General features: G+C 44.2%; 1 protein-coding gene across 2 annotated transcripts in view; it reads left to right on the top strand.

Moving 5' to 3' along the window:
* Positions 1 to 17523, top strand: part of NEXMIF (neurite extension and migration factor) — a 226168-nt gene that overhangs the window by 161280 nt on the left and 47365 nt on the right. For both annotated transcript variants that reach the window (XM_084639966.1, XM_084639965.1), the window contains exon 2: positions 7744 to 7882. The gene's annotated coding sequence lies outside the window, so the exon portion shown is untranslated. The remainder of the gene's footprint in view (positions 1 to 7743; positions 7883 to 17523) is intronic.

Raw genomic sequence — 17523 nt, 5'->3', positions numbered from 1 at the left:
AACATTTTCACAACTAATTTAGTGTTGGTGAAAGGTACTGAACTGGCAGGAGACCTGAAATTCTTTATTCAGCAGCAAACTAGGTTTGGCACAGACAAGAACAGTGGAAATGTCCCTCACGTTTGTTTATTTGTATTATCATAGCATGTCAGAGCCCTAGTCATGGACCGGCACCCCATTGTGCTAGTGATGTAGAGACATAGAACAAATAAACCATCCAGTCTGACCTGCCTGCATGCTCATATTGTTTTTTACTAAGAGTAGGAGGAGATTTGCATCTCCATGGCCCATTCAGTTCTTAGCATCTCTATTGTGTGTTGTTATTTCAAAACCTATTCACTGGGAGAGGATTGAGACCTCTAAACTCCTTCAGATACATCAGTGAATAGCCATTAGGTCATATCACTGCGGACCGGAGCTGGACTCAGACTAACAACCTCATGGTGAAAGACCCTGTATCCTGTTACCAATTCCCTGGGACAACCAGTTTCCAAACATTACAGCTAATATTATGAAAGCTAGATGAATCTTTGGGGGAGCAGGCGTAACCCCAGGTCACAGGAATGTGGTTAATTAAGTGTGTGGGTTCAAGTTATAGTACTTAATCTTCTGATGTTCTTTTTACTAGGGCCATTTGTGCCTTGGGTTTCAGATGTATCAGATCCATCTTTCCATCTGGCCTATTGCACACCAACTCCAATCATCATAACTGCTTTCTTAACTCTCTCCCCCAAATCAACCGTCACTTAGGACTCTGGACTCTGACCTTTCATTTAAAATAGCAGATACCAAAAATATATTCTTTAGTCCCCGTGGGAGCTTTTCTGCTTAGTTCAGCTGCTCCACTGGCTCATTCATCCCATTGCTCCTTTGGGTTAATCTAAAGCCACAAACATGACCCATCCAAAGTGACCCTTGTGATGATCTTCAATCAGTAACACGAGTCACATGCTAACAATGGCCTCTACAGAAATTCCTAGGGGTAGAGCAGAGACTAAGGGTAGATCTACACTATGAAATTAGGTCGACTTTATAGAAGTAGATTTTTAGAAATCTGTTTTATACAGTCGATTGCGTATGGCCCCACTAAGCGCATTAGGTCGGCGGAGTGTGTCCTCATTACCGTGGCTAGCATCAGCTTACAGAGCGGTGCACTGTGCGTAGCTATCCCACAGTTCCCACAGTCTCCGCTGCCCATTGGAATTCTGGGTTAAGCATCCAATGCCTGATGGGGCAAAAACATTGTTGTGGGTGGTTTTGGGTACATGTCGTCAGTCGCCCCTCCCTCTGTGAAAGCAACAGCAAACGATCATTTTGCGCCTTTTTTCCTGGGTTACCTGTGCAGACACCATACCATGGCAAGCATGGAGCCCGCTGAGTTCAACGTCACTGCTGCTGTTGTGAGCATTGTAAACACCTCATGCATTATCCTGGACTATATGCAGAACCAGGCTAAGAGATGCCAGCACAAGGAGGATTTTGAAGAGGACATGGACACAGACGTTCCTGAAAGCATGGGCTGTGGCAATTGGGACATCATGGTGGCAGTGGGGCTGGTTGATACAGTGGGACGCCGATTCTGGGCCAGGCAAACAAGCACAGACTGGTGGGACCACATAGTGTTGCAGGTATGGGATGATTCACAGCAGCTGCAAAACTTTTGCAAGTGTAAGGGCACTTTCCTAGAACTCTGTGAGTTGCTTTCCCCCACCCTGAAGCGCAGGAATACCAAGATGAGAGTTGCCCTGACAGTTGAGAAGTGAGTGGTGATAGCCTTGTGGAAGCTTGCAACGTTTGACTGATACCAGTCAGTTGGGAATCAATTTGGAGTGGGCAAGTCTACTGTGGGGGTTGCTGTGATCCAAGTAGCCAATGCAATCATTGACGTTCTGTTATCAAGGATAGTGACTGGGAAATGTGCAGGTCATACTGAATGGCTTTGCTGCAATGGGGTTCCCTAACTGTGGTGGGGAGATAGACGGAATGCATATTCCCATCTTGGCACCGGACCAGCTTGCCAACCAGCACATAAACTGCAAGGGGTACTTCTCAATGGTGCTGCAAGCACTGGTGGATCACAAGGGACGTTTCACCGACATCAACGTGGGATGGCGAGGAAAGGTGCATGACACTCGCATATTTAGGAACTCTGGGCTGTTCGAGCAGAGGCAAGAAAGGACTTGCTTTCCCAACCATAAAATTACCGTTGGGGATGTTGAAATGCCAATAGTTATCCTTGGGGACCCAGCCTACCCCTTGCTCCCATGGCTTATAGAATCCCAGAGTTGGAAGGGATCTCAGAAGGTCATCTGGTCCAACCCCCTGCTCAAAGCAGGACTAATCCCCAATGTTTGCCCCAGATCCCAAATGGCCCCCGCCGGGATTGAACTCACAACCCTGGGTTTAGCAGGCCAATGCTCAAACCACTGAGCTATCCCTCCTCCCACAAAGCCTTACACAGGCAGCCTGGACAGTAGTAAGGAGCAGTTCAAGTATAAGCTGAGCAAGCGCAGAATGGTGGTAGAATGTACCTTTGGACATTTAAAAGCTCGCTGGTGCTGTTTACTGACTAGGTCAGACCTTAGCGCAACCAACATTCCCATTGTTATTGCTGCTTGCTGTGTGCTCCATAATATCTGTGAGAGTAAGGGGGAGACATTTATGGTGGGGTGGGAAGTTGAGGCAAATCACCTGGCATCCAATTTTGAGCAGCCAGACACCAGCACGATTAGAAGAGCACAGCTAGGTGCGCTGCACATCAGAGAGAGGCTTTGAAAACCAGTTTCATGACTGGCCAGGCTATAGTATGACAGTTGTGTGTGTTTCTCTTTGATGCAAACCTGCCCCCTTTGTTGATATTAATTCCCTGTAAGCCAACCACCCTCTCCCCTTCGAAACAAAGTAACTATTGTTTTGAAACCGTGCATTCTTTCTTTATTAATTTAAAAAAAAAAAGAGATAATGGACAAGGTAACCCGGATGGGGTGGGGGAGGAGGGAAGGGCAAGACCACATTGTTTTTTTGTAGTCACACTAACAATCAGACTGTTTGAATGACAGCCTTCTGTTGCTTGGGCCATCCTCTGGAGTGGAGTGGCTGGGTCCCCGGAGCCTCCCCCCATGTTCTTGGGCGTCTGGGTGAGGCGGATATGGAACTTGGGGAGGAGGGCAGGCGGTTATACAATGGATGCAGCAGGGGTCTGTGCTCTTGTTGGCTTTCCTGCAGCTCCAACAGACGCTTCATCATGTCCGTTTGCTCCCCCAACAGATGCTTCATCATGGCCGTTTGCTCCCCCATTAGCCTTAGCATCACGTCCTGCCTCCGCTGTTCGTGCTCACTTAATTCTTTCCTGGCCTCTGCCACTGAATACTTCCATGCATTAAGCTGTGCCCTATCAGTGCGGGAGGACTGCATGAGCTCGGAAAACATGTCATCGCAAGTCCGTTTTTTTCACTTTCTAATCTGCGATAACCTCAGGGACGGAGATGATAGGGGGAGCGTAGAAACATTTGCACCTGGGGGGGAGATAAAAAGGGAGAGTAAAATTTAAGCTGATACATTTCTGAGAACAAAAGGGAGACTCTTTCACAGTGAATCAAGCAATTCACAGTAGACAGCACATGTGCTTTAGGTACAAGGTCGCATTTTGCCTTTTATATTGAGCACCTGCCGGTATGGTGACACATCACACACAACATCACACACACACACGGCTGGGAAACAGAATGCAGTTTCCAGGCAGCCATGGTAAGCCTTTTGGTATGCGGGGTTGGCTTCTTATGCCTTCATAACATGTGACAATGTTTTCAAATTGCAGCGTCATCCTTTCCCAGAGCAATCGATGGGTTGGGTTTCGCATTTAAAAGGAGGGGCTGTGGTTTTCAGGTGGATGTGCAGCACACACCTCCCCCCACCTCTCCACGTGGCTATTCTCTGGGATGATCCCTTCTCTCCTCCCCCGCCGCGTGTCTATTCTCTGGGATGATCCTTCACCCCTCCTTCCCACCGCGTGGCCATGGGATGTTCCCTTGTAGCCAAGCACAAACAGCCCAGCATGAACAGGGTCCTTTTACTGTTCTCTTACAAAATTTCCCCTATTTCAACCAGGTGACCATGAATATCACTCTCCTGAGGCTAACACAGAAAGATAAAGACCGTATGTTGCTTGAATGCAACCAAAACCCAGGACCATTTGCTGCCCTGTTTTGTGCTGCAATGATTTCAGAATTCTTGCTACTGGCTTGGTGTGGTAAAGTGTCCTACCCGGAGGACGAAATAAGGCAGCCCTCCCCAGAAACCCTCTGCAAAGGCTTTCAGAGTACCTTCAGGAGAGCTTCATGGAGATGTCCCTGGAGGATTCCCACTCCATCCCCAGACATGTGAACAGGTTTTTCCAGTAGCTGTACTGGCCGCGAATGCATCCCAATTCTTCAGGGCAAATCAAACATTAAACACTATTGCTTTTAAACCCTGTACTGTAGTTACAAATGTGCACTCACCAGAGCTGCCTTCTCCTGCTTCAGGGTTGGGGATCCCGCCTTGGGAGGGTATTGGCTCCAGGGTGATGAAAAGGTCTTGGCTGCCAGGGAGAATGGATTCACCACTTGCCTGCTGCACATTCTCCTCCTCCTCCTCCTCTTCCTCATCCACAAAATCCTCCTCCCTGTTTTGTGAGACTCCCCCCTTGCAGGTGTCCCTGGATAGTGGTGGGGTAGTGGTCCCCCCCCTAGAATGCCGTGCAGCTGATCATAGAAGCAGCATGTATGGGGCTCTGACCCAGAGCGACCGTTTGCCTCCTTTATCTTTTGGTAGGCTTGCCTGAGCTCCTTAACTTTCACGTGGCACTGCTGTGTGTCCCTGTTGTAGCCTCTCTCCACCATACCCTGTGCGATTTTGGCATATATGTTTGCATTTCTTCTTTTTGATCAGAGTTTGGCCTGCACAGATGCTTCTCCCCGTATAGCAATCAGATCCAGTGTCTCCCTTTCGGTCCATGCTGGAGCTCGTTTGCGATTCTGGGGGGACTGCATGGTCACCTGTGCTGCTGAGTGCTGCTGAGTTCGCCACGCTGACCAAACAGGAAATGAAATTCAAAAGTTCCTGGGGCTTTTCCTGTGTATCTGGCTGGTGCATCGTAGTTCAAAGTGCTGTCACAATGGAGCACTCCGGGATAGCTTCCGGAGGCCAATACCATTGATTTGCATCCACACTACCCCAAGTTCGACACAGCAAGGTCAATTTTAACGCTACTCCCCTCGTCGGGGAGGAGTATAGAAGTCAATTTTAAGAGCCGTTTAGGTCGACGGAACGGGGTTGGTTGTGTGGACGCAGTCATTTTTAAATCACCCTAACGCGGCTAAATTCAAGCTAATCCCATAGTGTAGACCAGGGTTAAGTGTGCTGCTTTTTCCCTGACTTCTTTTTAAGAAGACCTCTCTCTGGGCATCAGGTTTGTCTGTTTTCCAAGGGTATTCACATATATACACCTACACCCATTAAAAACATGTGGGAAATTATAGCTTCAGTTTTCTGCTGTCCATGAGTAATTCAAATTACCTACTTTTTTTAGCTTTACCTTTTATCTAATAGCTTGGGAGCAGGAGCAATGACAGCAAATCTGGAAATGATTCTGATGGGTGTGCAGGTTCCCTGAATTGTTTGTAGGTGGTTCCACACCCTCAACCCAATTGCCCCAACGCGCTATTCTGTATTGTAACAGGAGAGCTAAAAATCTCACTAGGAAAATTAGTGAGACTGCAAGCATTCCCTTTAATAGGTGCAGTAAGGTGCTACCAGCTTTGTCACCTCTTTCAGCAATTATTAGGCTGAGGGTGTCTTTTTTAAGATGTTTAAATTATTTATTCTCTGTACTAAAAATTAAAATGTGCAGGGAGTCTATATTACTTATGCTTATAGTAACACTTCTGTTTAAAAGCAGTAAGGTGGTAGTGTGTTCCAGCAGATAGGGCGCTGGGTAAGAAGTCAGGAGGCCTGGGTTCCCAGCTCTGCCCGTGACCTTGGGGGAGGCACTTAACCTCAGTTCTTCAGCTGTGCTTGAGCTTCCCCGTTCTGTCAAATGGGAATGGAAAGCTTCCCAGCTTTGAAAGTGCTTTGAGATCTATTGAAAAGTGTTATGTTATGTAACCATTAGCTGTTTATTGTGAGCACTGTTTAATAGTTCTGATTGTACATTTTCTAATGGTGTCATCTGTAAATATGGTGCCGTACAGTGCAAATCAAGACAATCCCTACCACTAGTGCCTTACAACCTAACTTAGCCAAGGACATATGTAATTTGTTGTTGTCTTTGGAGCTGTGTATATTAATCATGGGGTTGGGGGGGAAACGACTCTGTGCGTGTCTCAGAGATTTTAATGGGATACAAAAGGTTGGACAGTTTTAATGACATCAGATAACACTGAAAATCAGTCCTTTCTCATCTCCATTCTTCTTTCAACCATCTAAAAATAAAGTTACATTTTAAGGACCTAAAACTGTGCAGTAGAAAAATAAATCATGATTGCTGGAGGTCAGTGTCAAGGAAATAGCCCAAGACGTTTCTCCCAGTCACCCCATGTTGCCTTAAGAGTCCAGGTGTGAGCCAAGCGTGGAGAGAGGGCTGTAGATGTAAAAATGAATCTTCTATCATACATCAAAAATGTATTATTGTTTCAGACTCTCCCCCCCAAAAAAAACCTCACGTTTATTTGTACAGCAGCTGTTTACCCTGTAACTTTTTATAGCCCGATTGTCTGTCTGTGTGTTTAAATAGATGCATGGGTCTGTAGGTATTTGGGGGAAATAATCACTTGTAAGAAATTCTGCAGTTAAAGTAGATGGTGTGACATAAACTGAAGCTTTGGGGCTACTTATGGAGCCCTAAATGTTGTCCATAGTTAATTTCACTCCACAATATGCAGCCTTTTGTTGCAACAAGATTTGGACGAATGCTTGCATTTGATGCCTGTTGACATTTGAATGTAGTGCGGAAGAACCTTTTGTCCATTTGCTGGGGGGTGGGGGAAGAGCTGAAATAAAGGTTCCAGAATTTTCTGCCCTTTGGCCTGACTCGAGCGGTTTCCCATACCTACCTTTGCTCAATGAATAGAGTTTATGAAAGCCTTTTGACACAGATTGGTTTGATCTTGCCCTGGGCTCTAAGCATTAGCTCAGTGTCCAGCAGTTCCTTTCTGTTCATCTTTTTTTGTCTCTTCAGCTCTTAATTTTCCTTTTGCTCTCTCAGTATGGCCCCTATTGTGCCACTATATTTGTTCAGCAAAAAATGTGTAGATGGTTTCTTCTGCCACCCATGCTGCTTAATAAATTGTCCTGCATGAGGTGCTGAAGACCAATGCACCTCATCCTGCTATTTCATCTCCAGATGGTGGAGTACATCTCTATACCTGCCTAGAGAGGGCAAGATCTGAGGGCAGACCCACTTCTGCACAGTTGCCCAGCGCACTGGCTGGCATCTTGCTAAAGAGCAGCAGAAGCTTCCTTTGCTGGCCTTTTAAAAGCTGGGTTTTTTTGTTTTGTTTTGTTGTATTTTTTACAAATCACTCTTCCCCCTCTCCCTCCAAATAACTGACAACTGCATTCTCCTTGATCCATGTGATATTTGTATGCGTGCATAAAAACAATAGAAAGCATTGCATTGATGTAGGTGCCAATAATTGAATTTAATCTGATATGTATGTGCATAGGGGACTATTTTGCACTAAATCACTTCTCTTTGTTTTACAGTCTCCTTCATCAACAAGTATAAACCCTTCCACTCTCCTCTTCAACTACCCAAAGACCAAATTTGGAAAAAGTAACCAAAAGGGAGGCCCACATCTTAAACAGAACAGGGAAAGTGGGATGGTGTTGAAATAATTTAAGGGTAAGTGACGCTTTTTATCCTCTTTTCCTTCTCTCCCCTCATTTTAACATGAGGTCTAGAAGACAGGCTAAATCCTTGGTGTTGAGTAGAGGGTAATATAGAGATGAGCCATGAAACAACTTAACTTGTATGTATCACTAAGGTGATGGCGTGACTGAAAACAACTGTTCTCACAAGAAACATGATGATGTGGTTTACGTGGATGTCATAATCTTGAGGAAACCTTTACAAAGAGGGAGTACTTCAGAGCTTTGAACTTTCTCTTTTTTTACACAGTTTTGCTGTGTGTTTTTCACTTACATTGCAACTCGGATGTGGAAGAGGGGTAACTTATCATTAGCATTTTATTTGCATTTTGTGGAATGTTGTGACTCCCTATTCTGATATCTTCCACTGTTGTGGTTTTTGGTAAATTTTTTAATGGCGGAATCTAAAAATGAATGTCTTTCTCACTGCATCAGTGAGAGATAGTGTCTTTTAATTATCAGATGTCACTGGGTCTTCCAAAAATGCTTTCAAAGGGATAAAGGATAGTAAATGAATCAGCTTGCATTATGCATCAGATCAGGGTGCAATCTAACTGGAAATATACATCTTAGGAGACTTATTTATACTGAACTTTCCTTTCCGCATAAAAGGAAAAAAATCAAGATATAATAATGATTTATTACCCCTGCCTTTGTAAATCAGGAACCTGTCTGAAATAAAGTTGCTAGAAAGCATTATTTAGGATTAGTGGTTTCTAAATGTTGGAGAACAAATTTTCAAAGGTGAAACGAGGTATGAGCATGCAAATATCTATATTTCCTCACATATCCATTCATAGGTAGCTAGGTTGCACAGTTGTTCACGTCAAAAATTTTGCAATATGTTATTGGGTTTTGTGCTTCATTACTACTATTTTTGTAACGCTTGTTCATGAAAAATTCATAGCTGGGAGGGGAACTTAAATCCCTGCTTCAAGTCAAAAAAGGAAAATATGGAACTGGAAAGGTAGACCATATCATTTTAAGAAACATGATTCCTAAATTAATCCTCATCTGGTATGCCATCTGTGGCACCTATCTCAATACAAAACTCTTGGGTTTATATCTCTTTAAAGAGCTCTCTTCTAACTGGCTGCCTGAGATTTCTGTGTTGCTAATAGGAAATCGGTTTTTTTTGGTCTTTGTTATTTCTGCACCAAGTAGGCTATAGGGACAAATGCAAGAGTGCCTAGAAAATATGAAAGAAAGCAGGACTCCATTTGGTCAGGTGATTAGCATGTGCCAACGTAGTGCTATGTGACTAACTTCCAGAAAAAGCCAGTAAGTGATTATATTTCATACGAATGTATGCTTGGCACCTCCTGCAGCTGCTGCACTGATGGTGCAAAAGATTGACTGTGGATTTTCTGCCTGATTTTTGGGGTACAGTCAGCTAGTTAGATATCTAAATAATTTAATTTGTGAGTGCAAATTTAGAGAACATTTAAAAAAAGGTGGCCCATTTGGATCCTTGGTGAATCCATGCCCTGGGAAATCAAGTGCAGGGTTGTTCCCTATTGTACATTTTCTAGAGCTTTGTCCAATATAGTTTTAAATATCCTGAGTAATAGGGTCTCCCCTACTATCTCCCTGAGATGAACTATTGCACTCTGTGTGTGTCAAAGAGAAGCAGGGAAATTTCCTTTTCCTGCTTTTAAACTTTCTCTTCTCTGATTCTAAACTTTGGGTTGCTTCCTAGCTATTTCTAGAGAATGCATCTGTGTGTGTGTGTGTATGTGTGTGAGTGTAATTTTTTACATTTCATTCATTGTACCACATGGTATTTACTTCTCTCCTAAGCTCTGAGACCTCTGTGTTCTGTTCCCTCATCCCCAAGTATTTCACAAATATGGCACCTGTGCAGGAAGCATTTAAGCCTTTGCTTAAATGCCCTTCCTAAAGAGGGATGCTTTCCTGAATCAGGGCCTCTATCACGGCTTGGCATTGCCTTGTGACTTCCCTTACTCCTGTTTCCTTCAGGGAAGCCAGTAAACCCTGGGAGCCTTTTCTTTGCTCGTTGGGAAGCTATCTGATAACTGCAGGAGAATCTGAGGGGCTTAAGAATCCACAAAGAGGCTGGGGTGCCAGCTGCACCATCCCTCCCTCATGATGGTTTCACCACAGTGGAGAGAAAGTGCATTCACTTTGCTGTTTCTCTTCATTGGTGATGTCATTAATGTACTGTAACTACATCTCCAGGGACACTCATAGACGCTCATCTCCTACAACACTCATAGATTGAGGTTATCCAGGAATTCAGTACGGATGGTGAAATATTACAGGTTTATTGCCTTTCCGTTCATTTTGTTCTCATGCCTTTCTGCCTGGCTGACTCATTGCCATTCGGCCTCTGCTTGCAATTTCTATTTGCTGCAGTAACGCCCACTGGACAAGACAAGGGTGCTTGCAAACCACTGATGCCTGCAACCAGGTCCTTTGGCGTTTTTCTTCTCGCTAGATCCTGGGGCTGTGGTAGTAAAACACTGCAGTTACAGAGAGTCAAATGTTAGACATGCCATTTGCCAAAGCATGAAGTAGGAACAAAATACTAACATGAGCCCTAAGCAGAAGAAATGCATGTTGCATGAAGCCCTGACAGCTGCCAGATTTAGGAGCTTGTGAGAGTTCTCACTTCTGAGAGAGCCCTGCAGTGAGGACAGAGTCCAAGCATAGGCTCTGGCGGCAAGAATCTCCTGATTGACGGTAACGACCTGGATGGGGAAACGATGAGAACTGGTCGGGTGCATAACCAGTTCCCAGGCCATTTTAGTCTCTTAGTTTCTGCTTAAGAACTGTTTTTCCTCTCTTCTACAGCAGTGGTTCTCAACCAGGGGCCCCTGTGGGGCTTCAAGCAGGTTTCAGGGGGTCTGCCAAGCAGGGCCAGCATTAGACTCTCTAGGGCCCAAGGCAGAAAACCGAAGTCGCACTGCATGGGGCTGAAGCCCGAGGCCCTGAGTCCTGCCACCCAGGGCTGAAGCTGAAGCCTAGCAATGTGGCTTTGTAGGGGCCCCTGTGGCATGGGGCCCTGGGCAGTTGCCCTGCTTGCTACCCCCGAATGCTGGCCCTGCCTTTTATATGCAGAAAAATGTTGTTGTGGCACAGGTGGGCCATGGAGTTTTTATAGCATGTTCTTGGGGAGAGGGGGGACTCAGAAAGAGAGAGGTTGAGAACCCAGGGCACTGAAAGGAGCAAGTTGTCTCATGGCCACTTGTTGTGGAATCATTGGATCCAAGAACAAATTTGCCAGTTTGACTAATGGTGTAGGCGCATCTTTTCTGACAGGAAGAACTGAGAGCCCAGCCCACCAGCATAGAGCCTAACCCCATTGAAAGACCAAATAGCTACAATTAACAGCTGTATGTTCAAGACAAAAATTAAAAACTAAATTTCACACCTGTTTATTCTATGTAGTTGCAGGAGTGTGGATCAAAATCAATAACCTACCTATTCATTTTCTTTTTCTGTCTCTGTCTCTCTCTCTCTCTCTCTCACACACACACACACACACACACACACACACACACACACACACACACACACACACACTTGCTTTCACAGCCTTTCTTAGTAACACTGGCTAGTTACTTGATAACTTTATTACCCTTTGTAACTGTTTTAAAAATCATCCCCTAATTGCTTCAATTATTTTTTATCCCAATCTCTAGATTCCTGCATTATTTGTATGTTGTTCAGTAAGGTTTGAGAACTGCAAACAGTTTTGCCTGAATCAGTTTTTGATATTTCTTGTAAATTTCCAGCCTTGTGATGGATACATGATTTCTCTTTCAGATGGGGGTGGTTTCAGTCATGTGGCATTAGCACTAGCCATTTCATAGGCAAGTACATTTCAAATTTTTCCTTAAAATGAAGATCACTGACTCTCAACCTGGAGAAGGTCTCTCACTTACACACAGGACTAATATCTTGCAGCATGACTCTGAATGCAAATACTTTAAAAGCAGCACAAAAGGTCTAATTAAAAAACCCAACCAAACAGTACAAATTAAAAAATCCCCACAAAAATGGAGACATGGAAGCACTTAAAATACTTTGATGGGATGTACTGCATTAGCCAGAGTTGTGATTTTGATTTTTAAGTTCTGATTAAAATTCAGCAGCTGTTTTAAACAGAAGAGATGTTTAGATACTGAAAACCTCAGCTTACGGCTTTATTTTCACAGCAGCATACATATATAAGTGAGGGGGCCATGATGCACATACCAGCGGAATACTCCTCTCTGGCTTATGTTCTGTTTCTTTTGAAAGTCTCTCCAGCTTAGCAAGGGCCTCCGATTGTTACATTGTAAGTGGTTGCTGCCTCCCAAACAGTCTGTTACAGATGGGAGGGATGACAAGTTCCAATGTCACTGCACAGAGGCAGAGAACACGTGATCCCAGCCAACTCTTGCAGAAAGATAATGAAGAGATAAGAAGCATCAATTCATGATATTCTTGCTAGGACCCCAGTGAAACTGCTGTTTGTTTCTCAAACAATTACTTCAAGTTGTGAATTGGATTGTGTCTGTACATCTTCTCTTGATGCGTGAAAATAAGGCAGTGCCAGCAGGAAAAAAAATTATGTGGGATATGAAATGATAGATGTCCTAAGGGATAAAATTAATCAGCCATTTAGGGTGAGGGGAGATGTGTTGGCAATAAATACTCTGCATCTGACTTCTTTTGACATGCAAGAGGCTGGTTTTGTTTTGAGGGCTTATCCCATTAAGAATTTTCAAATAAAAATGGGAATATTGACAAGGTGAGTTTCCTGCTGACTGAGAAGAATGGTGCTAAGTCATCCTCCTTGTCCACACTTATCAAGAAGCCAGAGCTCAACACTGCCAAAACAGAGCTCTTAGTCTTCCCCTCTAAGCCCTTTCTGCTGCCGCCTTTCTCAATCACAATGACCACAATACGATCACATGATCACAACACCACCACCCTGCCTGTCACTCTGGCCCTTTAACCGGGGTGTCATCTTTGACTCAGACTTCTCTCTAGATCCTCACATCCAGACTGTGTCTAAATCTTGCAGATTCTTTCTACATAACATCTCTAAGATGCAGCTTTTCCTCAGCTAAAACTCTCATCCAGGATCACATCATCTCACATCTCCATTACTGCAACATCCTGTTCTCTGGCTTTGATCAATGCAATCTTGCCCCACTTGTATCCATTCAGAATGCTGCTGCAAAGCTCATTTTCCTGTCCCATCACTTTGACCACATCACCCATCTCTGTGCATCCCCTCACTGCCCCTCCTCGTTGTCCTTCACATCAGACATAAGATGCTTGTCTTCACTTTTAGGACTCTCCACAGCCTATCACCCCTCTATTCATCATCTCTCATTCCCTGCTGAGGTGTCTGCTCCAAACTCTGATCAGCCCATGATGCCCGCCTCCATCACCCACCTGTTTAGTTTTCAAACATTCACCTTTGTGCTTTCTCCCTTGCTCCCCATAAGTGTCTGCAACGCTGCCTCATTATCCTTCAAATCTCTCCTTAAAACCCTTCTTTGCCACAATGCCTACAAGAACCTTGATGATGGTTAGGCTGCTGATCTACTGAGACCACTGCCTATCATGTTGACCAATATTTTTCACATTTTTGCCTTGTACTATTCCATCTGCCTGTATCCATCTGTTGTTGCTAGTCTTGTACTTACACTGTAAACTCTTTGGGGGCAGGGACTGTCCTCTTGTTCTGTTTGTACAGCGCCTAGTGCACTGAGGTCCTGGTCTATCACTAAGACTCCTAAGCACTATGGCAAGGCCAATAATAAATAATAATGGATTGCTTGCTTTGAAGGGTTGCCCAGCACAGGACATGGAGTGTAGCTTTTGTGTGGGAGAGGTTGTCAGTCTGCCTTAGAATGGGGGACATTTTAAAATGCAAATAAATTGTTAGGGTATTTAAATCTTAAGAGTTGTTCTTTCCAAAGTGGCTGGGTTAGGTTTGGAAAGCAAACCATCACATTGTCTAACCCTGCTCTCTCCAAAGCAACCCATCACCGTGGTGTTTAGGTGTTAACTAGGTCCTGCCTGACTGGTGTAGATTTGTTCTCCCGTTCCTCTTTCACACACTGCTTTTTTTTTTTTAAAGAACTTTGTGAACAAAACCTTGTCAATAATACCACACAGTAGTTAAAAATACTATTTTCTTTGTTTCTAATGGTTTGTACATTATCTTATTTAACTTGTGCATACAGTCTGTCCAAAACCAAGCCTGATAAAATCACCTCAGAGCAAGCTGAAACCACTCTCCTTTCTTATTTGTGACCATGGCTAGGAAAACGGGGACAAATTCTGCTCTCAGTCACAAGTCAGTTGGTTTGCACAGATATAACTGAGGGCAGAATTTGGCACAGCATCTCCTTTGCTTGCAGATGAAGTAGAAGAATGATTCAGGGGATTCTGCAAAGTGCAATTTCTGCATTACTGGATATGGACCTGAACCAGAATCCCAGGTTAGAATGCCCCAGATAGGTCAAATGCAGATCTGGATCTGAACTTCAGACTCATCTCTAATACATGCTCTGAATTTTTTTTTTGGGGGGGGGGGGAGGGAAAGGGTGTTTCTTTTTTCTTTCAGGTTAGAGAACTTTCACAAGTGTTCTGGGTCCCAGAGGTGCTGAGAACCTGCACTTCCAATTGGCTTCAATGGGAGTTGTGGGTGCTTGGCATTTTTGAAAATGAGGCCAAACTGTCTAGTGTATTGAAAATGAAATCATTAAGTAGCTGTTGCATTAAGACTCAGTCTTTATTCATGGAGTGTAATGTGATTCGTTTGCCCTTTTGCTCCCATGTTGAGAAGGCAGCCATCTAGTATGCATCACTGACTGCTGGCTGCAGATAGCTTTTTTTGTGAGAGAGCAGACATTTTCATCAAGTGCAGTATAGCTATGTGGTTGTGAGACATGTCTGTTTCCCATATAAGATATGGAAGAAGGTGATCCCTAGGGACAACAAAGGTTGTTTCTCATTATACTCTGGGAGCCCTGTTTATAAAAATATAGAGTTCAGGTCATGTTACACTCTCTCACAACAGTTTCAGTACACTGTGTATTCCATAAGGCACATAAGGTGAAATCCTCATCTTCCTTCTGGCCCCCTTTATGCCAGATAAAAAGACTGGAGCGGTGCAAGGAGTCTTAAAAGTCCTGGCTTCTCTGTGAGGGGAGAGGGAGTTCTGCTGGCATAGGAACTGTGGAAGAAAGCTGTAAGACTGCCCTCTAGGGACATCCATGCAAGCCGTGGTGTAGGGAGCAGGCCTAGGGGGAGGAGGGGCAGGGCCTCACCATGCAGTGCTGCAAACGTTCTGGGAGGTGTTGTGGCCCATAGGGCAATTCAGGGAGGCTGCTATGACTTAGCGCCCCAGGGCCGTTAAAGTTATGTCAGGGCCTCTCCAGTCCCCTGGAGTAGCCATGGGGTTGGAACGGTGCAAAGATGAGTGAAAGGCATGTTAGCCCTTCCTCCCCCTGGGCTGTGAGTTCTGCAGGGTATGTCTACACTGCAGTTACAGGTGTGATGCAGCTTATGTAGACATACCTGAGCTAGTTCGGGTACTGGAGCAGTGAAGCCCGACTAATTACCCAGGGTTCCGGGCAGGCTTGTATAGTCTGTGTTGAAGCCCATGTTTCTGTGGCTTCACTGCTCCACTACTCAAGCTAGCTAAATTAAAACTAGCGCAGGCATGTCTACCAGAGCCTCAGGTGCACCCTGTGTTTGTAATATAGACATATCTTTGTAGGCACATACTGTATTTGTATGATGTGGAGTTTGGGACATGCACAGTTCATAGACCTTACTACAAATGCAAAAAGGGATCACGTGGCCATGAGAGAGATTACGGATTCTTATTTATTAAAATGCTGATGGCTAGTTTTTGCAGTGAGATGATAGTAGGAGTTTGGCTGGAAGTAAATCACAACCCTATGTAACTGTCCACCTTTTGATATTTTTTTTTAAAATAAGCAAAAAATAATAAAAGAAAAGACACCAAAAGGAAAAAACAAGATAAAAGAGAAATAGAAAAACTCAAGGTAATTTTATAAATGATAGAATAGGAGACCTAATCTAAGTGTTTGTCACTAATTTGAAGAATAATAAGGAACTTGCTAATGTGTGTCACTACTTCCTTCTGGATGGAATCACCGTGGTTCAGCTGTGTGTCATAGGCTTTATACTGCAAAGAGGTGAGCTAACAGAGGTTTTTTTCAGCTGAGGCAAAATGACCTGTGCTTCTGAAGCACAAAGATCCGAGTTCTGTCCCCAGTGCTGCTGTCAGATTCCAGCTGCTCGTGATGTGCAGCATAGTGACAGCCGTGGAGTCCTTAGGTGACCCTAGATTTGTAACAATATGTTTTCCTCAGAATCACAGTGTATATCAAAATCGATGGGGCATATTGTTGGGGTGGGGTGCAGGAGCAGAGTTCCTTAAAATGGTTGAAAATAAAAAAGTACTGAGACAACAGCAGCGTCCGGGAGAAAGGGCCAGAGCGTAGGATGCCAAGAATAAACAAGATCTGATATGCTGACAGGGGAGAAGCTCTGCAGAGGGGCATGAGCTGGCACTTCATTTGTTGAATGTCCTTGCATTTGTTGGTGGTGAGGCACATGTCTTCTAGAACATATAGTTTGTGTCCTGACAGAATCCATCAGTCACAGAAGGAGCTGGAACTGGACACAACTAGAGATGGGATGACATTCTCAGAGAGCTGGGGGAAGAAGGTGATTTTTGCCCCAACAGTTTTGGCATATAAGAGAGGAGAGATAGGGAGGCTACAGCTATAGACCTGCTCTAGCTCCTTATTCATGCTTGAGGACCAAACAAACCACTGTTGATATTGCTGATCAGCTTCCTACTGTTCTGTGACTTGATGTGGATCTGCTGGTCATTCCAAGCTCGGTCTCTCTGGTTTGGGGAGGCAATAGTATCAAAGCATATAGATCTTTCGTTTTCTGAATTTTACTTAATTCCAGGAGCATGGCCAGTGGAGGGACTGCTTCCCTGCCACACAGCATCTCTTGCAGCCCTGAAACATGCAAGTTACAGCTTAAATGCTAGCCCTTGATTCTGAATTGAATAATGCAAGCTAACAAGCTTCAGAACGAAAAAGAGGGCCTCCTGGCAATATGCTGATAGCAGCCAGCTGGTCTCATTGCGTTGCTCTCTATTTCTCCGACATGAGATGTAGAGTTAATTTCATACCCACTTTGTCCCTTTTTTGTTTGTTTGTGAGATTGTCCTTTGCCAAAACAAAGAGACATTTTCTTCCTCCAGAATTTCTGCAGACAGCTAATGGTTTTTTGGGGAGAAAACTCCTCATACTCAAGGATGCAACATTTGTAATTTGCAAGGCGTGTGCAAATGCCAAATTATTAGGCAGAACTGCTGCTGATTTAGAAGGCAGTTAATGCTATAAATGTGCCAAGTGCCAGTAGAGTGTTTCTACAGATGGAATAAGTGGAAATATTGGAGGGATTCCAAAGGTTTAATCAAATTCAACCCGTTTTTGCAACTGCAGAATTCTCTAAGGGATGGAAGTTTAAATAGTGGACTGTTCCATTGCTTTTAGAACCAGGGGGAGGTTTTCATAGATGAAAATAAAACAC

Source organism: Lepidochelys olivacea (genome assembly GCF_965140295.1).
Source record: "Lepidochelys olivacea isolate rLepOli2 genome assembly, chromosome: 9".
NCBI classification, from domain to species: domain Eukaryota; kingdom Metazoa; phylum Chordata; order Testudines; family Cheloniidae; genus Lepidochelys; species Lepidochelys olivacea.
The sequence above is the reverse complement of the archived record's forward strand: the minus strand, read 5'-3'. Positions and strand labels throughout refer to the sequence as shown.